We start from the raw sequence: 24,334 nt of genomic DNA, 5'->3' as shown, positions 1-24,334 counted from the left end.
CTGAGTCAGAGGGAAGCTGAAAGAAGGAGAATGAGTGAGACGTCAGACAGGGTTCTGGAGAGGTGCTGAGGGAGGAGCTTGGGCCTAGGTGCAGGTGGATCTGATGAATTTTCTGGTTGAAAAAGGACATCAGGGAGTTACAGGAAGCAGTTGAGTACAGGTGGGGGGGGAGAGAGGCCGGGGGTCTGAGGATATTGTTGAGAAGAGAAAACAGTGACTTGGAATTGCCTTCATTTGAACAGATTATGCCGGAGTAGTAGTTGAGTTTAGTTTGAGAAATACAGTCCTTATAATGTAAAATGTGATTTTTGTGCATGTCTTTGTGAACAACAAGACCAGTTTTTTTGAACAGTCGCTCGAGCTGTCGTCCTTTGGCTTTCATTTGCCGTAGTTCAGAGGTGAACCAAGGGGCCGAGGTGGTGAAGGAGACGGACCTGGTTTTCATAGGAGCCAGAGAATTAAGAATGGAGGTGAGGCCGTTGTTGTAGTGGGAGACCAAGTCGTCGGGGGTGGATGAACTGTGAGTGTTCTGGAGACAGCTGATACCAGAGGAAAGTGTATCAGGATTAATCTTCCTAATGTTACGGAATGAGATAACACGTGGGGGCTTTGTTGAGGACAGAGAGAGTTTGACATTGAATGACAGTAGCAAATGATCAGTTATAGGAAGTTCATCAGCAATACAGTTGGAGGGAATGAGACCAGAACAACAAACTAAATCCAGAATGTGACCCTTTGAATGAGTGGGGAAATCAATATGCTGCTGGAAGCCAAAGCTGTCAAGACAGGATGCAAAGTCACGGGTAAGAGGGAGATTGATATTGTCCATATGTATGTTGAAATCCCCCAGCATTATTACATTTGGGGAAAGTGTGGTTAGGTGGGTGAGTAGAGCAGCAAAGTCATTAATGAAGTTATTGTTTGCTTTAGGGGGGCGGTAAACAGTTGCAACGATGGTGGGAACTGGACCAGACAGTTGACACACAGTTGATTCAAACGAGTTGAAGGTGGGAGCAGATACCGGTAGGACTTTCCACTTCTCGCGGTGAATTATCGCGAGACCTCCACCGCGACCGGAGCCACGAGGTTGACAGTTGTAAACAAACCCAGGGGGCGTGGACTCGTTGAGTTGGGAAAAGTCGTTCGGTTGTTGCCATGTCTCGGTCAAGCAAAGAAAGTCAAACTTACGGTCAGTAAGGAGGTCCTGGATAAGATGCCCCTTGCTCGTAAGTGAGCGGATGTTTAGTAGACCGAAGTGGACCGGGGTGGTGTTGCATTTTCCAGTAGCGTTAGCGTTAGCCGACCTAGCAAGGCTGGCTAACACGGTGTGGTCAACAACCCGGCCGGTGATACGTGGAGGGCATCGTGCGGAGGACCAGATGGATTGTATTGGTTTGGAGTTGTCAAAGTGGAAGCTTCGACGAGATCCGCGATGGATATATCTCCGACGAGGCAGGGAAGCGATGTCCGGATGAAGGAGAATTGCCGGTGGAGGCTTGAGCAGATGAAGACGGAGCCGATGGAGTTCAGCCGCTGAGTACTGGAGGAGTCCTGTCACCGGTTGATGGAGAAGCGACAGGAGAAACCAGACGAGGATCCCCGTGTAAAGCCTACGAGCCCACATTGTAGACGGAGACCCAGATGACTTAGGCCGTCAGGTGAACAGGCGAACAGCCCAGGTAAATGGCTCGAAGCCGAGGCAGTGGGCTAATGTTAGCTAGCTCACGCAAATGCACAGAGATGTCAGATGGTGCGGGCAGGTAAGCAATCTGTCTCTCACTTGAATGTTGAGAACAGTTGCACAGTCCAACAATAGAAAAGCTCAGAAGTATACACGTTTAAAAAAAAGTTAAAGGTTAAAAGTTATCGGCGAGTAGCGGCAGCATCGGCGCCAGCGTTCACTCGTGCCGCAGTTTTGAGTGATGATTATGGACATATGTTTGTTTAGTTCGTACTGCTTGTTTTGTTTGCCCTCCTCCCCCCCAGTGAGGAGTTGTACAGTTTGATGGCCCGGGTGACAAACGAGTCCCCCAGCCTGTTGGTCCTATACTTTGGGATTTTTTTTTTATTTTTTTTATTTTTTATTTTTTTAGCAGCTAGTATTTCACGGTTAGGTGGGTCCGCATCGTCACACATATCAACGGGTAGAGGTGTATAACTCGGGCCCGAGGGTTGGTGGGGGCCTGTTTCTTGTTGATCGTTTTTCCTAGTTTTCACCTTTTTTGACATATTTCCTTACATTGGTCTCTGTAATGCACTAGTGTGTATCTTCTTGCGTCATTCCGAGGATCTTAAGAGCGGATTTACAAAAGTTTAGTGTTTAATAAAGATAAAGTTATCAGAGCTTGCGTGAACACGTCTTACTCCTCCATCGCTCAACAGTGCCCCCTGAGATGGTATTTGTTGACATGAAATAGTATTTGTTGACATGAAATAGTATTTGTTGACATGAGATAGTATTTGCTGACATGAGATATTATTTGCTGACATGAAATAGTATTTGCTGACATGTAATAGTATTTGTTGACATGAAATAGTATTTGCTGACATGAGATATTATTTGCTGACATGAAATAGTATTTGTTGACATGAGATAGTATTTGCTGACATGTAATAGTATTTGTTGACATGAAATAGTATTTGCTGACATGAGATATTATTTGCTGACATGAAATAGTATTAGTTGACATGAAATAGGACAAACACACAAATTGGGGATCCACTCCAGATTGGAGGTTGTGCTATTGTAAGTGCATTACACACTGATTACTTGACACGGTTAAAACCCGTAGAAGCTGAACATTGTGTTACTTAATTAACTGCATATACATTTACTATATGTGTTTCAAAAACATGACTGAGAGATAGATACATTACATTACATTACATTTAGCGGACACTTTTATCCAAAGAGCCTTACAATAAGTGCATTTCAACATTTGGGTAAGTAAGTACTTTAACTATGCCAAACTATGTGGGTCAGAAGAGGTTGTATCCTTATGATGTTGTGCAACATGTATCTGCAAGATCAAGCTGTTGCACCAATGTTGGCAGTGAGGGAGAGATGATCGTCCAGTGTCACACCCAGGTTCCTTGTGGTATGAAGGAACCTGAAGTTATAATATAAGGTCATTATAGCATCACTGAACAACAAATCTATAGGAATAGTTTTAATCATGCACTGTGCTTTACTATATTTGATGTATATAATAAATCAGGGAGGACAAACTTATCATGATCTTATACAGTCTAATCTGAGGTGTCAATGTTGAATAAAACATCCATTGGTATATGAAGTACTAAATGAGCCCAAACTAGGGAACGGACACAGCAGTAATGTTGTTCCAGACACATCACATAAAAGAGAGAAACAAAGACATTTCAATGCAACATGAGAACTCTTTTGATATTGGCATACTTGAGGTTTGTAATGTAGTTCACCTGCCCACTTTACCACACTGAATAACCTTAATCTAACTTTGTTATCTTCATCAGTCAAGACTATTTATATTAAGATGAGGACAAAACTAGTTTCAGCTTCAGAAATTCATCATTGTAACAGCAGGACTACAGTGTTGTAAGACTGGACTACAGTGCTGTAGGACAGAACTCACAGACTCTGTTGATCCAGGATCAGGCCTCTGTCATTTTAGGCAAATAAGTCAGTGCCTCAGGTATACATCGTTCATTCTTTAGGAGACCTGCCGGCTGTGTTCGACCCCCTGCTCTGCACAATTATTTCTATTCCCTTTAAATCATGTGCTTCTCTTTATCTCCCTGGTCTTGCACTGCAAGACGTGATTTTCAAGCAAGTAAAATAAGCCTTGTTTCTGAAAATTGTCCTTGTATTTTCCATTTAAAGAAAAACAATCTTTTTGCCCGAGAAAAATGTGCTCATTTTATTTTGTCTTAGTGAGTTACTACAGCTTACTTTAAGCTTGAATTGCCAGTAAACAGCTAAAACAGTGGTTTGGATCAAATCCCTATGGCTCCTGCTCACTACTGTGTGTTCACTACTATTGTATGTTTAAGAAAAGCAGATTCTTCTTAAAACAAGAACATTTAAATCAGTCATATATCTTTAGGAAGGTGCTTTCCTTTGTGTGCTTTTAGACTTGATAAGCAGCCTCTGCTAGCCAGTAAATCTAAATGACAACTTTATTAAGAGCAAGCAAGCGTTGTTATAAGCTAATGACGAAACAACCATTTCAGCAATTGTATTACCTTTATTTGAAATAGTAATTCTTTACCGTCCAAGAGTTAGAATTTTCTTTATGCATAAAATGCAGCTTGAAGCAGAACTCCACCCAAACAGGGTGGAGTGGCTCAGTGGTTAAGACCCTACCTTGTGTACCAAAGACATCATGGTCGCAAGTTCGATTCCACCCCTGGCTAATTGTACTTGATTCCATTGTAAGTCGCTTTGGATAAAAGCGTCTGCTAAATGACATGTAATGTAATGTAATGTAACTTTGTAAGTCTGGTCGCTTTTTTCCCTTGATCTCTGTGGAGCGCCCCCTACAGTTTCGGAGTACATAGATTAATGACACCATCACAAACATCCATTGTCTACTGTTTTATCGTCATGTAAAGCTCTCCTGGCCATTTGCATGTGTTGCTGTCCATGCCGGTCACCCTCTGTTTTACATGTGTTATAACACATGTTATAACACTGCCCACTGATCATATTGGGGGAGTATTTGTAATGACGAGCTGTAGATGTCAACAGTGAATCCTTTCACTCTTACAATTACACTCTGTGTGTGAGTGTTGGCTTTTACCTTTGATTGTGTCGTGAAACAGATCCAAGACTCGAAGTGACGATTGCTTACAATTTCATTTACAAAAATTACAATTTATCACAAAATAAGTAAGAAAAACAAAAAAAAAGTGAAAAGACTGTTCCGTAGTGTCCACTCTGTATCCATCTCCATCTCTCACAGGTCATGGCGGCCCTCTCCTCAACATGGCCGACCCCCCCTTCCTATCACCATGATGACAATCTGCACTACCCCCCCCCAGTCCAACATTACAGCTGTCTCCAGATTCCCCTCAGACCCTGCAACCCGACTCAACCACACCTTGTGGTTTAGCGCCCCACAATCCCATCACGTGGACCGTTTGACTGAGCATGGCCCCTGGCCCTGAAAGCACCACCTTCCTTCAGTGTTGAATGTGTGTGTGCTGAGGTGTGTGCTGAGCAGTAGACGGGACACAACTGAGACATGCGGGACTCCGTGAAACAGAGGGAGCAATGGACCAAGAAGAGAGAATATATTCTGGCTGTAGCAGAAAATGTGGTGGGTCTGGGCAATGTGTGGAGATTCCCCTACCTGTGCTATAAGAATGGAGGAGGTAAGTGTCAGTGTCACACTTTTGTACCTGTATACTGTGTGTGTGTGTGTGCTTATGGCTGTAGAAAGACTTTGTACAATGGAAGGGTTAAGAAATATACTGTCCATTTGTGAAAGTTTTAAACTCACTCATTTTCTCCCACTTCATCCTCCACATGAGGATCGGGGGGGCACTGGTGCCACCTCCAGCTGACATAAGGTGAAAGGCAGGGTTCATCACAGGGACACTCACTCTCACACACACACCTACAGTCAGTTTTTAGACAGTGGGATGAAAGTGAGAAAGTGAGAACCCTGAGAAAACCCACGCACACACGGGAGAACATGTGACCTCCACGTTATTGGCTCAACAACTTTATTACATTATTGGCCGTTATTACATTATTGGTTTTATTACATTAAAATGATTACATTATTGGCCGTTATTACGTTATTGGTTTTATTACATTTAAATGATTACATTATTGGCCGTTATTACGTTATTGGTTTTATTACATTTAAATGATTACATTATTGGCGTTATTCGTTATTGGTTTTATTACATTTAAATGATTACATTATTGGCCGTTATTACGTTATTGGTTTTATTACATTTAAATTACTACATTATTGGCCGGTATTACGTTATTGGTTTTATTACATTTAAATTATTACATTATTGGCCGTTATTACGTTATTGGTTTTATTACATTTAAATTATTACATTATTGGCTGTTATTACGTTATTGGTTGCTACAAGTCTTGTTTAGGCTGGGTGGTGGACCCGGGTCTTCTTTCAGTGAAGGCAGGAGGTGAATGTTTTATAGCTAGAGAAATATGTTGTCCACGTCTTAAAAGTGAAAATAATTAGTATCTGGGTATACTATAATATTATACAGTATTTTATATATACATATATATATATATATATATATATACATATATATATATGTTGTATGTGTGTAAAATAATTGTAGAAATGTTCTATTTGTAAACAAGTCTGAGACACAGATGGGATCATGATCACAGGAGTATATCCTTGGTACGGTGGCCTGGAAGTGCAAACCAGTATTATAAAACTGGAAACAAATTTACAAAATGCAAAACATTTTTACAAATACCAAAACAAATGAACAAATAAACAAAAGTTAAAACAAATTAACTAAAGTTAAAACAAATTTACAAAAGTTAAAACTAATTTACAAAAGTTAAAACTAATTTACAAAAGTTAAAACAAATTAACAAAAGTTAAAACATATTTATATTTTCCAATTTTTTTTTACAAATCCTGAAACAAATGTACAAAAGCCACAGTTCTTACAGAAAGGGAAACATCCCAAGGTCTGCACGTGACCTGGAACAATCATACTGTGAGTGTTCAGTTGAGACTTATATGTGTCATAAGAATGAATACTTGTGACAGATTTTTATCATCAGTCATGGATGTTTTATAAGAACTGGATAGAGCTCCGCCCCTTTGGCTCCGTTCATTCCCATAGAGTTACTCACATAGCACATATGTCAAAAAAGTTGTGCACACTCATGATCATATTATTGAGCTCGCCAGACCATGTGATTAACACGCAATGCATTCTGGGGGGTAAAGGGAAAATGCTGGTAAGGATTTCAGGATTTGTAAAAGTGTTTCGCAGTTTGTAAATTTGTTTCAGAAAATGTTAATTTGTTTCTTTATTTGTAGATTTGTTTCAAGTTTTGTAATACTGCACTTCCAGGCCACCGTACCTTGGACACATGAACTAAATATTTTCTTTGTCTACTTTGGTGCAAAAGAAGGAGCAGTTTACAAAGTGACTGCAGATATATGCTTATTTTATTTCAGGCACAATGCAGTCAGCTGTTGAGATGTCAACAATTAAATCAACCACACTTCATTAAACATGAACTATCTCTCTGAGTTCTCATGTGTGAGCACATCATGCGTAAATCAGCAAATCCAATATCAGATTTTCTCAACAAATTTATTCCTGACGACTACAAACGTCCTGCACAGCAGCAGAAAAACCCATGAATCCACAGTCAGATGCTTTGTCATCAGTTGATGTGTGTGTCTGTGTGTGCAGGCGTCTTTCTGTTGCCTTACCTCTTCTTTGCTGTGCTGCTGGGTGTTCCTCTCTTCCTGCTGGAGACTGCAGTTGGTCAGTACACACAGGAGAGTGCCATCACCTGCTGGACCAACATCTGCCCACTAGGAAAAGGTAATCGTCATTACTGTTTATATCAATCAACAATCTAAACTCTGTTTGCATTAGTTATAATATAAATTCAAGAAATAAAAAATCTAAATGTTTTTCACAAGTCAAAGACATTTTTTGTAAGTTTTCAGTGAGCATTTCAGTTTTTGGTCAGGTTTTCCATCTACCTGGCCAGTGAGGCATATGCTGCTTGAACAGCATGATTAGTGCCTTGCAGTGGTTCTTCCATGAGTTGGCAACCACCACAGGTGTGAGCACTGAGTAACAGCAGCAGACGTGAGAAACACCAGAGCATCAACTTTTCTCTCTCTCCGTCTCACTCTAATTTCATTCACACCGTTCGAGTGATGCACATCTAAGCGAGAGTACAATGAGGGATCAATCCCACTCTCACAGCTCTGTGAGCGATGAGCTGAAAATCACATATTTCCTGCACACATGCTCTGCACCAGACCTAAACATTCATTTTACTACAATAAGACACCTCAGGGGCCAGACACACTGTTGTCAATATTTACTCAGGGTTTGTGCTTAGTATTTAGTATTTAGTATTGGTGGCTATGTGGAAGGGTTAGGGTTTCAAGTCTTCATTTTGTTTGTATCACAAATACACTTCCTAATTTTAACAATTAAATCTGTTCATTCTTAGACAAGTGGCTCTCCCTTCTATTTGTATTACATGCCCTCTATTATTATGTATATATACAGTATTATATCCCCTCTATTATTATGTATATATATATATAGTATTACATTCCCTCTATTATTATGTATATATAAAGTATTATATCCCCTCTATTTTTATGTATATATACAGTATTATATCCCCTCTATTATTATGTATATGTATAGTATTATATACCCTCTATTATTATGTATATGTATAGTATTATATACCCTCTATTATTATGTATATGTAGAGTATTATATCCCCTCTATTACTATGTATTACATTACATTACATGTCATTATCAGGAGGTTAGAGAAGATCGAGAAAAGTTTTTTGGGGTTAGAGAAAGAGGATTGCATTTTAGTCGGATAGAAAGATTTTTTGGCTGCAGAGATAGAGGCGGTGAAGGTGGAGAGAAGAGAGTGATAGGAAAGCAGGTCGTCAGGGTATTTTGATTTCCTCCATTTCCTTTCTGCTGCCCATATCGTGACATCTAGTTCCTCCAAGACGTGTCCCAATCGGCCTGGTGGACGGTAGATGACAACAATGATGAGTTTCACTGGGTGAGTTACAGTTACAGCATGAAATTCAAACGACTGTGAAGAGAAGTGTGGCAGTGGGTAAAGAGTGAAAGTCCTCTTTGGTCTACCTCACAAATACCTCCATAAACTCCAACTGGTTCAGAACTCTGCAGCTCGGATCATCACCAGAACCCCCTCCATCCACCACATCACCCCTGTTCTGCAGCAACTCCACTGGCTCCCGGTCAAACTCCGCATCGACTTCAAAATCCTCCTGTTTACGTTCAAGGCCATCCACAACCTTTCCCCTCCTTATCTGTCCGAACTCCTCCACATAGCCACCCCTTCCCGTTCCCTCAGATCTGCCTCCTCTGTCCACCTCTCTGTCCCTCCCGCCCGCCTCGTCACCATGGGGAGCAGGGCTTTCAGCCGCTCTGCCCCCCAACTCTGGAACGCACTCCCACCGGACCTCAGGAACTTGGACTCTCTCACACTCTTCAAAACAAGACTAAAAACTCACTTATTCCGAACTGCCTACCCCACTTAACTATCTACATCGTCGTTTCTTATTTTACTTTTATATATATATATTTTTATTTAATTTTTTTTCTCGCTTAGTGTTTTTATTTATGTATTGTACGGTGTCCTCGAGTGCCCAGAGAGGCGCCTCCAAATAAAATGTATTATTATTATTATTATTATTATAAGCAGACCTGTCTCGCCACCTCTTCCAGTGGATCTGGGTGTGTGGGAGAAGGAGTGGGCGGAGGAGAGAGCTGCAGGGGTGGCTGTGTTGGAGGGTTATCCAAGTCTCAGTGAGAGCAAGGAAGTCCAGGCATTGCTCAGTAGCAAAGTCAGAGATGAGTCTTGCGGGTAGCTGACTGGAAACAAGGTGCAACAAGGTGTTGGATGTGTGTGGAGCAGTTGGGATAGATAAGTGAGGACAGGTTACGGTGATGCTGTGAGTGATTGTGAGGTTTGTAATATCTATGAGAAGAGACATGAACAGGAATGGAAAAAGTGCACATAGTCCTCATTAGCCTCTTGTTAGACTCCGGTTTAGACTCGTTTGTCTTTGTCTTCCTGAGTCTGCCGCTTCAAAGTGAGTGCTGCTTTTTGCTCAATAGAAACTAGGTCAAAACAGCAACAATAACAAATTTCTTTGACCTAGCAGACAAATATCAACAACAAACTTTCACCTTAACTAAACAGACAAGTCAAAAGTCAAGCAACCCAGCTAGATACTATAGCAATTAATGAAATAGCAACCAAATAAGAAAGACCTACAGAAGTGATACTTAGCTTAATTCCAGTAGTCCTATGAGATACCCAGAAAGTCCAAATGCACACTGATATATATGTATGGTATTATATGCCCTCTATTATTATGTATATGTATAATATATATATTTATATCAATTTCACATGCTGTTGTGCAAATGAAATAGACAACAGGTGGAAATTATAGGCAATTAACAAGACACACACAAGTGACTCAGGTAGTGCAGCTTATCCAGAATGGCACATCAATGCGAGCTGTGGCAAGAAGGTTTGCTGTGTCTGTCAGCGTAGTGTCCAGAGCATGGAGGTGCTACCAGGAGACAGGGCAGTACATCAGGAGACGTGGAGGAGGCCGTAGGAGGGCAACAACCCAGCAGCAGGACCGTTACCTCCGCCTTTGTGCAAGGAGGAAAAGGAGGAGCACTGCCAGAGCCCTGCAAAATGACCTCCAGCAGGCCACAAATGTGCATGTGTCTGCTCAAACGGTCAGAAACAGACTCCATGAGGGTGGTATGAGGGCCCGACGTCCACAGGTGGGGGTTGTGCTTACAGCCCAACACCGTGCAGGACATTTGGCATTTGCCAGAGAACACCAAGATTGGCAAATTCGCCACTGGCGCCCTGTGCTCTTCACAGATGAAGGTTCACATTGAGCATGTGACAGATGTGACAGAGTCTGGAGACGCCGTGGAGAACGTTCTGCTGCCTGCAACATCCTCCAGCATGACCAGTTTGGCAGTGGGTCAGTAATGGTGTGGGGTGGCATTTCTTTGGGGGGCCGCACAGCCCTCCATGTGCTCGCCAGAGGTAGCCTGACCAGCCATTAGGTACCAAGATAAGATCCTCAGACCCCTTCTGAGACCATATGCTGGTGCGGTTGGCCTAATGCAAGACAATGCTAGACCTCATGTGGCTGGAGTGTGTCAGCAGTTCCTGCAAGACGAAGGCACTGATGCTACGGACTGGCTCGCCCATTCCCCAGACCTGAATTCAATTGAGCACATCTAGGACATCATGTCTCGCTCCATCCACCAACGCCACATTACACCACAGACTGTCCAGGAGCTGGCGGATCCTTTTATGCAGTAGGGAGATGGGAGAAAGTTCCACAAAGTCAACTATCACTGCAGCCCTCCACCAGTTGGGGCTTTATGGCAGAGTGGCCCCACAGAAGCCTCTCCCCAGTGCAAGACATATGAAAGCCTGTATAAAGTTTGCCAAAAAACAGATGAAAGACTCCCAGACTATGAGAAATAAGATTCTCTGGTCTGATGAGACCAAGATTGAACTTTTTGGCGTTAATTCTAAGAGGTATGTGTGGAGAAAACCAGGCACTGCTCATCACCTGCCCAATACAATCCCAACAGTGAAACATGGTAGTGGCAGCATCATGCTATGGGGGTGTTTTTCAGCTGCAGGGACAGGATGACTGGTTGTAATTGAAGGAAAGATTAATGTGGCCAAGTACAGAGATATCCTGGAAGAAAACCTCTTCCAGAGTGCTCAGGACCTCAGACTGGGCCGAAGGTTTACCTTCCAACAAGACAATGACCCTAAGCACACAGCTAAAATAATGAAGGAGTGGCTTCGGAACAACTCTGTGACCATTCTTGACTGGCCCAACCAGAGCCCTGACCTAAACCCAATTGAGCATCTCTGGAGAGACCTGAAAATGGCTGTCCACCAACGTTTACCATCCACCCTGACAGAACTGGAGAGGATCTGCCAGGAAGAATGGCAGAAGATCCCCAAATCCAGGTGTGAAAAACTTGTTGCATCATTCCCAAGAAGACTCATGGCTGTACTAGCTCAAAAGGAGCTTCTACTCAATACTGAGCAAAGGCTCTGAATACTTATGACCATGTGATATTTCACTTTTTCTTTTTTAATACATTTGCAAAATTTTCTACATTTCTGTTTTTTTTCTGTCAAGATGGGGTGCTGAGTGAACATTAATGAGAAATAACATGAACTTTTTTGATTTTAGAAAATGGCTGCAATGAAACAAAGAGTGAAAACATTTAAAGGGCTCTGAATACTTTCTGTACCCACTGTACATATATATACATAATTATATCCTCCATAAAATGCTTTTTAAAATATGCTAAATATGAGTTATTTTCCCTTCTTCAGGAACTGGTTATTCTGTTATCATAATCCAGCTGTATGCCAAAATCTACTGCATGATTCTGGCGTGGGCTTTACTCTACCTCATCCACTGTTTCAAAAGCACTCTGCCTTGGGCAACCTGCAACAATCCCTGGAACACAGGTCAGCATGGGTATCGAGAAAATGTCTAATGTAATGTCTAAATGCTATCACTTTCAACACAGCATGTCTCAAGATGCTTCATATTCGGATATCATACAGTTAAAATGACATTGATTTTGTTGAAGGTCCAGTGTGTATGAAATATGAGAATAGACTCTTCTGCAATCCCTTCCCTGTACCGTCGGTCTTTGGTGGCTTACATACCAAGAACTTAAAACACTTTTACTCCCGACTCTCTGTCTCATGGCACAGTTCTAGCACCACTAATACATCGTTCTCCATTACTTCATCGTAACTTTTCAATGTGGGCGAGGTCGTCATAGAAAGGCTGCGTGAAACTGCTGTGACGTTGTTTTCTACGTGACATAACCACACAAACTAGTGACTGAATCATTATCATTGATACCAGTAAATGAAAAAGTACTTCCTGCATGACTGGAGCACAGACACTGGCCCTCTCTCAATATCCATACTTGTGCGTACTTGTCCGTACAAGTGCGTCCTTGTGTGTACTTGTGTACTCCTGTACTTGTGAAACGTCATCAGCCTCAGTCCAAGTTCTGTTCCAATTCTCAAGTCCGCGACCACCCGGAAATGTTCTCACTCTGCCCATTTTACCAAGTATGCATCGGGTGGTGACTTGAGCGTACTTGGGAAATCCCACGATGCATTTCGGCAGAACATAGCAGCAGATAATACAAATATAAACCTGAAATAAATATTTTTCTCTGTCCCGGAACAGTTTTAACATCATTTGAGGCGAGAAATTAGTCATTTAGAATTCAAACTTGTGGTTTGTGTATTAAGATCTGACGTATTTATAGTTTGGCAGCGACGTTTGTCAGAGGTGATAAGCTCCACCTCATCAGCTTTCGGCAGTGATATTTTAATTTAACAGTTCAACATTGCTCGGTTTGATTCTTGTCACACGTGGCACTCATGGCACTCTCTGACCATCAGATCAGTGGCGGCAGTCTGCTGATGTCACATCTTATATCAGATATCAGCTTGCTTGAAATCTCACCAGAGCAGGAGTCCAGCTAAGTGGTGCTAGAACTGTATCATGAAAAAACACCATTAGGTTTTAGAAGGCTACTGTACAGATGTGTTGGCCTTTTTTAAAAGCTTGAATGTCTACAACAGAGGTCACTAACAGGCGGACCACAGTCCGAGTCCAGACCCAGACGCCGTCCTATATGGACCTGGACCAACAGTCAATAAATTATATTCAAGTATTTAATATGGGGCGCTTCTATTTTGACCGGCGCAGCTTCTCTAGACTTTACGGTACTGGTTTAGCGAATCAGGAAATTCACTGACCAATTGCATTGGAGTTAAGCCATCCCACGTGATGCCATTAAAGCCAATCAAATGTCTGTATTCCGTAAACATTGCAACCCTGAATAAAGACAGATGAAGGAGGTGCGAAGTGAGTGACAGACGGAGAGACGAGTGAGCCAGAGAAAAATAACGAAACATGGCTCTCATAAGCTCAAAGACTGTGAACTCTCAAAAAGTGGCAACGTGAAACTGAGACAAAGCACAAAGTTTTTGACCAAACATCAAGTCTGAACTGAGGTGTCGTTTTTGTCAGGCTTCCTTCTTCTTATGAACGATAGGTGATGAGTTGATGATGCAGGAAAAGACCCCACTGACACAGGACTCGTACCGAACAAAGGGATTTTATTTGGTTACAAGTCAGGCGTCAGAACCAAGCTGCTGCAGCAGCTCAGGGAGAATGTGTTCTTGCCGAATCTCCAAACAATTCTGCCTCAGAAAAGCAAAACTAACCTTATATAGATTTTCTAGCATTCTTATTTGCAGGCATCACATGTTTCGACTCCCGCCTTTCTCCTGTTTCCATAATGCAACATACTTGAAGAACAAGTCGGGTCCAGATATACCATACTGTCCCATGATCTTTAAATTGGACAATGTCACCATTTAGTCAAACACGAGACATCTATATTTCCTAACTAACCATATCCAAAACAGACCCTCAAGCTTCCTGTCATATACAAGATGCCTATTGTAAAACATATGGTCTGACTTCAATCATCAATACATTTAAGTATTAAACATTAGTTGTGTTAATGCAGGGGTGTCAAACATACGGCCCGGGGGCCAGAACCGGCCCACAAGATGAATTTGTTAAAATTTCACACTAACCTAAACGTAATGTCAAATGCTCCAGATACCCGTGACTAAATGTTTGTGCCTTTATAGATCCAGTGTGCTATGTAAATAGTAAATTTAGGCATGATATTGTTGAAATTGCACTTATATTTCTCAAGAAATTTCATGTTTTGTAAAATTATCCTTCATTAAATGTAAAACAAAAGAGAAAAAACAAAGGGGTTCTTGTTGTTCAAAGGTTATTATGCTATTATTTTACTATTTTTACTGGTCCGGCCCCCTTGAGATCAAATTGTGCTGTATGTGGCCCCTGAACAAAAATGAGTTGGACACCCCTGTGTTAATGTGTTCTTCTTAGTTCATATACTTCAGAGGTCACAGAAAATAAGCACTAAAATAAATTAAAAACAAATAAAGAGCGAAGAAAATGTCCTGTGTGTGTGCGTGTGTGTGCGTGTGTGTGTGTGTTTGCAGTAGTGTACCGTGGGGTTTCAGTCAGTGCCTTCAGTAAAAAAAAAAAAAACACGCAAACACACATGCACATACAAAACACACTATTATGCAGTATATTGACGAGACAGTTGATCTGCAACAACCATAGCGCACACGCACACCACTGCGCATCTATAGGCTACTGCATCTTTACCACCACATCTTCCGTTAAGTCACTCAGCAAACGCAATTTCACAAGCCACTATATGACACAAAAACAAGCTTCCACATAAGCATAGGCATCAGCTACGCGGGGAACACGTACTAGTACTATTCATGATCAACAGTTTTGTCCTCACCACTTCTAAAAAATGTTATAAAGGTATCATTAACACTCCAACTACCGTAAATGATGTACCTCTTGGGTGTAGGTCTTCCTCTTGAAATAATTTCCTTCTTTTCTCCAAACGATGGCCGTGAAAAGTGCACACAAAAGAGATCAGAAACATGATGGATCGGTGGTGTTAATGCAGTGATCATAGTTTACTTCAAAACCCGCCAAAGGTTCAAACGTCGTTGATGACAACAGCGGGGGCTAGCGCCAGACACATCGCTGGGCCTGGGGCATTCTGTCACTATGATATCACATTTTGATTGGCTGACGACACACGTCAGTCAAAGTTATAACCAAATAGGAAATGGCAGCTTCATGAAAGGCCAGCAATACTACTGGAGCAGGTCCATGGAGCTATGATGCGTTTAATGACATCCAGGAAAATCCAGCTCAGCTTCACAAAAAATAACCATATTCTTTCTGGAAATATAATCATAACATACTGAAAAAGTCATTGAATTCAGACACGTTCAGACACACATTCATTTGATTATTAAAAATAATAATAATAACTAGATCGGCAATTCCGTGCCGAAATTTCGAGGGTGCCTGCAGTTCTTGCGGCATGTGGAAGTTATATGGCATTTTTTTGCGATTTTTGTCGCCATGGTTACTTGAAACGCTTAGAAAAGTCATAGCACACAAGTCCCGATCGAGCCGCACGTTTTGATATAACATGTGTGGGGGTTTTCTCAAAACTGTGGGAGGAGTTAGACGTCAAATTTTGGGTGGAAGAATACAGAGAGACTGACAAGCCCCTCCCAAAGTCCCCTCTGCTCCTTACACACGCACACGCACACACACGCACACACACACCTGTCTCTATCTCTCCAAAACCAGCAGAGAAAGCAGAGAAAACAGCATGTTTTAAAGTTGTCATATTTCAAGAACGGTTGATGAGAGAGATACAATTTTTGGTTTGTGAGCGTCAGGAGGCTTTCAGCAACTCCCACATTTAAATTGGTGACAAACGGACGTGAATTGACAGAGAAATCACAGTTTTAAAATCATCCTCGTCTTGATTTTTCCAGAACTCAAAAGCAGACATTTTAACATTGAGGTGGATGGAGAGTGTGACCAGAGTTGTCTGCGCTTTGAGGTGATTTTAAGAAAAACTACAAGTCATATGAACATGAAAACACACACAGGGTTACACGACACCCATGGCAATGTTTTGATGTAAAAATTGTCTGTGTAGGTTGGAAATCGTGGGCAGGGGAAGAGTTTGTTTAGAGATTTTTGGTGATTATTTTGCTGGTTCTCACTAGAGTACTCTAGCTGCCGCCTACACATGCAATACACACTCATTATAAAATCTGAAAACGTAAAAAAAAGTACAAACTGCGATTGTTTAAAAACCGTAATATGTATCAAAACTTTGACTTAGGTCAGAAAAGTCTCAAGTCTTGTGACTCGTTTAAAGTTTCAACCACGTTTCTACGTTAAAGTATGACGACACTGTGATGCTCCAAAGCGGGCTTGGTTTTTGGTTGTTTCCCATTATTGTGTGAGTGGAAATTAATCGCAGTTTTTCGCGATTTCTGTCGCCATGGTTACATGAAAGTCTTAGAAAACTCATAGCTCACGATTCCCGGTCAAGGCGCACGTTTTGATATAACTTGTGTTGAGGTTTTCTCAAAGCTGCGGGAGGAGTAGCGCGGCGAAAAACGGGCGGAGGAGGAATAATATCAAGCGGAATATACGCAAGTGGAATATCAATAGATGCTTGCTTTGCAATGCATTCTAGTGAGAACCCTAGGGTTCTGACTAGTATGCCTTGCAGCAGCAGGCACCTAATAAAAAAATACTTTTTTGATATTGTAAGGGCCAGTAGAGAAGGCCCTGCTGGCCCTGACAGCCCACCACTGTGTGTTTGTGCATAAAACAAAACTAAAACAAACAAACAGGACCCAACTTGTTAGACTCGGGTCTAACACGGACCCATGTCTGTGTCCGTGTGAGAGAGGAAGGAAGGCTTCTTCAAACATGAGGCGTGTCCAGGTGATGATAACCCCACCTCCAGGCCTGAAACAAAACAAAGAAGGCCAGCAACACAGTCATCACAGGGGCCAGCGTGGCTGGAATCTCCATTGTCCTTTATGAGCACGGCCTACATGGTAAAAGTCTACAGTCCATGTGAGAGGGATTACAGTGAGCGTCTTTTCCAATGCAAAGGACTGCATGAAGAACTCCTGCTCCACCTCTGCTGGACAACATCCACTCCACTGGCTAAGAGCGTCAATACAACTGCTGCTCATTTTCACTTCTCTCTTCCTCCCAAACGTCTCCACACTCCAGAATATGAAGTTGCGGTAACTCTAAGGACAGCCTCGATGGTCAGAGCTGCACCTACACTCTTGTCATCCAGTGATGCTGAAGAGATCACGCTGGTTTCCCTGCAACAGATTTCAAAGATATTTAATAAATAAATAATTATTAATCCTAGTTATTTTATGAACTGTTGTCCCCCAACAGTACTTTATTCTATGTCAGCAAATAAGTGCTCCTAAATTTGACGTATTGGACCTTTAAGTCACTAAGGGCTGTCTTTAGCTGGTTTTAGGCACAGGGAACCTGACCAATGCCTTTAATGAAGATGATGATTTGCTTACAGACAGATGTGTGGACCTCACCTCTGTAAACCTGACAGCAACACGCAGTGGTAACCAAACTGTCAACGTTACATCTCGAAATCTCACATCTTCAGTCTCTGAGTTTTGGGAGTGAGTGTTCTGTCACACACACACACACACAGCAGCAGCAGCAGTAACAGCAGTAAAACACATGTATGAAGTACGTTCATACATGTCACATGTATAATCTCTGTGTCTCTGAACAGGAGAGGAGTGTTGTCCATGTCTGGGGGAATAGAAGAGGTCGGCACAGTGCAATGGCAGCTGGTGCTGTGTCTGCTGGCCTGCTGGGTGACCTGCTACTTCTGCATCTGGAGAGGTGTCCGCTCTACAGGAAAGGTCGCTCAACACATTTTAATGAAGCCAAAAGATCAGAGAACCACATGATCTACTAATGAATCCACCTCGCTGATTCTGTGCCAAAGAAATACATACACTTTTAATCTAAGGGGTCGAAGCTAATTCTGAGATAACATCTTCAAAAATGTATGACAACACTAGATTCAGTCTCAGGAAAAGCAGGATGTATCATGTGAGTAGTGTGGCTGCTCTAATTCATCAACTTTCCTGAACTGAAGGGATAGACATTCCATGCTACTAGACCGTCTATGTCCATGTCTATGTTTTGTCATCAGTTTTGGGACTCCAGGTATTTGTGATGTGAACTTCTGACTCAAGCTGAATTGTCAGGAAGCCTAAAGAGGTCTATTTGTAGCGCACCAGACCTTTTATCTAATCTAATCTAGAGTCCCTGCTCAAGTGGCATTAATCAATCTAGTTTGCAGTTTAACAAAAACAACAAATCATACTTGAGTCCAAGACGAAAAGAAACTTGAAACCAATTCTGGATATTGTTCATTGTCCAGAAGAACAGAACAGAACAGAAAAGAACACTGCGATTCACACAGTCCGTGTGGCCCTAGCCTTTCGCTGCTAACAAAACATGATGTCATTAGCCTGTTTCTGATGACTTTATGACTTTTCTGGTCATTCATATCCATGTTCTAGAGCATGTTTCAGGAGTTCACACTGATAATGCCAAATGTGCCACCTTACCACACCACCACCACCAGCACGTATAACATGGGCAGTATGGTATACTCTAAATAGATCAGTTGTGACTAAAAAGCACTAGTCACTACTTGTCATTTAGGGTCTATTTAGCTGTTTCCAGCAGCCATATTATGGAAGAAAGCCAAATAAGCCATTTTTATAACTACTTTATTAATCCCCTTAGGGAAATTATTTCTCTGCATTTGACCCATCCTAGAATTAGGAGCAGTGGGCTGCCACACTGAATAGCACCCGGGGAGCAATGGGGGTTTGGTACCTTGCTCAGGGGTATCCCAGACCTTTTGACCTGGTGGGGACTTTAACCGGCAATCTTCTGGTTACAAGCAAAGTTTCCACTTGGCCACGGGCTGCCCATTTTAGAAGCTTGGTTTTTTTTTTTACTCCTGCATCTAAAACAGGCCAGAAGAATAAAAATAAATAAACACCACCACCATGGAGCTCACTTTTTCTGTTCATCTTTCAATCGATCTTTGAGTTGACGTTAGTGTAAAAAGTGTAATATAAACATATTTTCACTCTCCTGTGAGCAGATTGAATGTCATTTCAGGTGGTGTACATCACGGCGGTGTTTCCCTACATAATGCTGGCCATCCTGCTGGTCAGGGGGCTGACACTGCCGGGAGCCTGGCAGGGTGTGATCTTCTACCTCTACCCAGAACCTTCTCATCTCGCAGACCTTCAGGTGAGAGGTTGAGAGGTCGCTTTAGTGAAGACAGTGTTCTGCTCTGGGACTGACAGAAATCCCATGGTTCATTTCTAATGTTAAAAAAAAGTCAGTTGTTATTGACGGGAAACAAAGAGCTGTGGTGTTTTGTTCTTACCTTTGTTGAACAGGTGTGGATGGAAGCTTGTGCTCAGGTCCTTTTCTCATATGGTGTTGCAGCAGGAGCCATAATTACTCTGGGCAGCTACAACAAAGTCAACAACAACTGTTATAAGTGAGTCATGTGATCAGTGTTATTCCAATGTAACTCAGCATAGTCCAAACATCAGTTTATCAGTTTATTGCTGTCATAATAGTGAATATATGTATATATATGTGTATATATATATACATATATGTGTATATATATATATATATATATATATATATATATATATACATATATGTATATATGTATGAACACACATTCTCTGTTGCACACACACGTCCCTGCAAACATGCACAGAAAAGCTCACACACAACATACCAACGTACCCATTCAGGTCGTTTCTTAGAAACTAAGACCAGTTATTCAGTCTGCCACACTCTAACAGATGGACCTCAGTAGTTTGCTGTTAGTTTTTTGCTCCTTTGCTCACTCCACCCTGATGTTGCTTTTAGGTACCTTATAGATACTGACAGACACAGGAAGAGACGCGTAGAACTGACAACGCTTCATCTGCATTGTGTGAACTCGTTTGAATGTAATGGATGTTTCTTTGTATTTAAAACTAACACACTTCAGTTTTAATTTGAGTTTAGTTTATCACTGCAGACATAAATGGTGTGCAGGGATAATTCCTCATGGGCATAATGAACAGAATCTTCTGTTCATGTATGAATTCAGTGTAGTTTCTTCAGTCAAATCTCACATATTAAAATGAACACTGTTATGTGTGCATGCAGGGACACTCTGGCACCAGCTTGGTTGCCGGGTTTGTTGTCTTCTCATCTCTGGGCTTCATGGCTCAGGCTCAGGGAACGACCATCGACATGGTCGTGGATTCAGGTGAAAGACACTCACTCATACATCATACATGCGAGGACAATGATCCTGAGTCATGTGTCTCTGGTCTTCTCAGGTCCTGGGCTGGCGTTCATTGCATTTCCTCAGGCTGTAGCCATGATGCCTTTGCCTCAGTTGTGGGGGGCGTGCTTCTTCATCATGCTCATCATGCTGGGGCTGGACACGGTGGTAAGGCTGAAGAAAGTGCTCTCAGACTTTTGACGCAGCTATTTTTGTCATAAGCTACCCTCAAATGCAGTGAACAGTGGAGATTCCCTGTCTCACCCAGACAACGTCCTGTAAACGGAGTGTGAAGAATATTAGGCCACGCCCTGGCCCACGCTTTGAGATTTTCTCACTCTGGGAGTTCAAAAAATTCTACAAATAGTATTTCAGTTCCCCGAAAATGCCGTGTCCATGTGGACGGCCCCTGAGACTCACATCTCTCGACACAAACAAGCAACAATTTAGTGCAGCTGACACTGAGTATTTAAGAGTATAATATACTCTATATCAGTGGTGTAGTGGTCCCTGGAGAAGTGGGTATACTCTCAGTTTTCACCTATTTTTTTTCTTTTTTTTTCCAAAGTAGTCCGGAACAGACTAGGTAGGATCAGGTAGCCCTGTTTTAGTGACATGTAAGACTACTCTATTTAAAGGAGACATATTATACCCTATTTCCCCCATTAAAATAGTTCCCTGGTGTCCTAATGAACATGTCTGTGACATGCTTTGGTCAAAATACCATAAGGATGAAGCATCATAGCAGTTCAATAACCCTGCTAAACCCGCCACTTTCAGAACGCTCGGTTTTCGTGCATGGTCCCTTTATATGCAAATGAGACACAGGCAAACACACACCCACTTCTTCCAGGGGGTTTCGGATTTGTCCTCTTTACAGCACTCACTCGCTCAGCTCCTGTTCCCTCCCCTCATTCCTCTCCCCCTCCCTCCACTAGTTCTCTGACAATATCAACATGGCAGCGTGTGCGGAAAAAAGCGAGAGTGGTGTCCTACATAAGGATCAAGTCGAACAGTGCCAGCTCCGGAGCATACAGTCACCGGTCTGATACAGTCACATACAGCGGCAGTTTAGGCAGCTCGCCGCTGGCGATCAGTGGTGGCAATCAGCGGTGCTGTCCCTAAGTCTTTTAGTCTTTTTAGCAGCAGCATTCGGATGTGGATGTTCTCTGGGAGCAACAGACCACACCATCAATCAGGCTTTGTGCCCAGACTCTTCTCTTTACACTTTACATTTTCTATTCCAACATGACTGTGCTCCAGCACACAAAGTCACTAAAGTTTTGTGTGGAAGAACTGGACTGACCCGCACAGAACCCTGACCTCAGACACGTCAGTAAACTTCTCTGTCACTGATGCAATGATGGCTGTCTGTCTGTGTTAGTTTACAGGTTTAGAAACAGTGATCTCATCGGTGACTGACATATTCCCAGAAATGTTACGGAGACCGTGGCGCAGAGAAATATTACTCCTCCTCTTCTGCTTGATCTGCTTCATCACACAGATCCCTCTGACTACCCAGGTATTACACAATCACAATCAAACAATGAACCAATTAACCAATCCTCGTAGTTCAGTAGTGGATTTTTTTTTTGTTCTCTGTTGTCCAGGGAGGAGTTTACCTGTTCCAGCTCATTGATTACTAGGGTTGCAGTGGAGCCTGTTTGTTATTTGTGTCCCTGATCCAGTGTGTGACTGTTGGGTGGTCTTTTGGTAAGAGAGAGTTCAGTCCTCCACCGAGTTAAATGACATATTTCCACCAGCTCGCCTCGCCTCGCCACGGCACGGTTTAAGTAATCTTTCCATATGTGATGATTGGTCAGAGTGTCGTCACAGACGTCGGACACAGAAATCAAGCCGAACAGCACCGAACTGTAGATCAGTGAAAACTACTTAACAATCCTAAAAACGTGGGTTAATCTCCAACAACTGCAGGAGTCTGCTGTATTTAGGGACAGCTGCATGTGTCAGAGTCTGTGCTCGGGTCATGGAGCAAGAACTGAATTAATATGTTTAATGAACTGATTCTAGTGATTTGATTCAGTTACACTGAAAACAACTGCTTTACATGAGGAGAGCTGGTGGAAATACGGCTAAAAGTGTCCATGCACCCTTCTGCACTGATCAGTGAAGATATCAACAACACAGAAACTGGACCAACCTGAAATATATTTCTACATGTATTATATAATACAACAGACTCAAAGTGGAACCCTGGTGCATGCGCTCATATTGACAAAAATGAAGCCACATACAGCATGTCCTGGCTGAAATAACACGATCTTTGTCCTCCAGGGGCTGAGAGGCTGTGTGATGCAGTTGAAGATATGAGCGGTCAGAGGCCGTGTGTACTTTTTAAACTGTGCTGGCAGTACATCACCCCTCTCATATGCATGGTGAGTTACACTTTGACCAAACATCAGTAACAAATGCATTGACAGCTAAAGACAGAGTCCAACAACAGTGTTTGTTGTATGTTGTTTCCAGGTTTGCTTTGTCGGCTCTTTTCTGGACCATAAACCCCTGAAGTCTGGGGACTATGTGTATCCACACTGTGCCTACTATCTTGGCTGGGCCATTGCTTTGTCCTCTGTAGTTTTAGTGCCCATGTCCTCAACAGCGTCTCATGCTCCTGTGGGTCCCTGTTGCAGAACCTGACATTACCAAGACAACAAAACTTCATCTAGTGGATGAAACTGAGATGACACCAATGTCAGTATGAGTATAAGACTAATGAAATAATGATGCCATCAGTGATGGAGTGGCTGCGCATATGAATGGTGATGACATGACTGCACATACATGTGATGTTTTAACTGTAAACTGTAAAGAGTAAAATGAGAAAAGTGCAAAAATACAAAGAATACACATGACACTATTGATGTTATTGAGCAATAAAAGTGCTTCCTGTCGTCAGTGTCTACAAACAACTGAAGCCTCAACATTGTCATGTTAAACGTCTGTGTGTGAAGGATAAGATGTTCACTACATTATTAACTCTCATTCATGTGTTCATCACATTTATCAGTAACTTTATGAAAAACTGCTTTTTGGGCCACATGAGTATAAAAAATGTGTCATTCAAGGCAGAGGGGGCGGAGCTACATCCCATTCTTATAATACATCCATGGCATACACTGAAAATGTTTCTGAGTTGCTTATTTGTGGGTTGTGTGGCCCTGAGCATGTACTCCTGTGTTACTCCCATAATGCCTCTGGGCTGCCTCTGGGATGCTTGTGAAACGAGCATTCATGAACAGTGATGCAGTAACAGCTGCAGTCAGTGTTTACTGTGATATTAGAACATTTAATATCAAATGTTTTTACAATGTTTCCACCTATGGTCCCAGCTGGCCTTGGCATATAATACTGTATGTTGATTCTGATTAAAGTCTGTATGTTACTTTAGATTATCATTTTCCATTAGATAGATACCCAGACGCTCATGTTTATGCTGAACTGCATTATTTGAGTTCATTAAGTCCTATCCTGAATACAAGTGTTTATGATTTATATACAGTCTTTCTCTATGTTTTACAGTAGTGTTATGCCTGTGATTTGTGGTGATTATTTCTTGTTTCAGACTGATGACAACACAGAGTATTGGAAATAAATATGGCTGGAACACAAACGGTCTAAGAAGGAA

The 24,334-nt window shown here is 42.0% G+C and overlaps 1 pseudogene; it reads left to right on the top strand.

Annotated features, from left to right (window-relative positions):
* LOC122785466 lies at positions 1–24,334 on the top strand (annotated as a pseudogene).

Source organism: Solea senegalensis, linkage group LG19 (genome assembly GCF_019176455.1).
Source record: "Solea senegalensis isolate Sse05_10M linkage group LG19, IFAPA_SoseM_1, whole genome shotgun sequence".
Lineage (NCBI taxonomy): Eukaryota > Metazoa > Chordata > Actinopteri > Pleuronectiformes > Soleidae > Solea > Solea senegalensis.
Note: the sequence above shows the minus strand (reverse complement) of the source record. Positions and strands in the feature narration are given on the sequence as shown.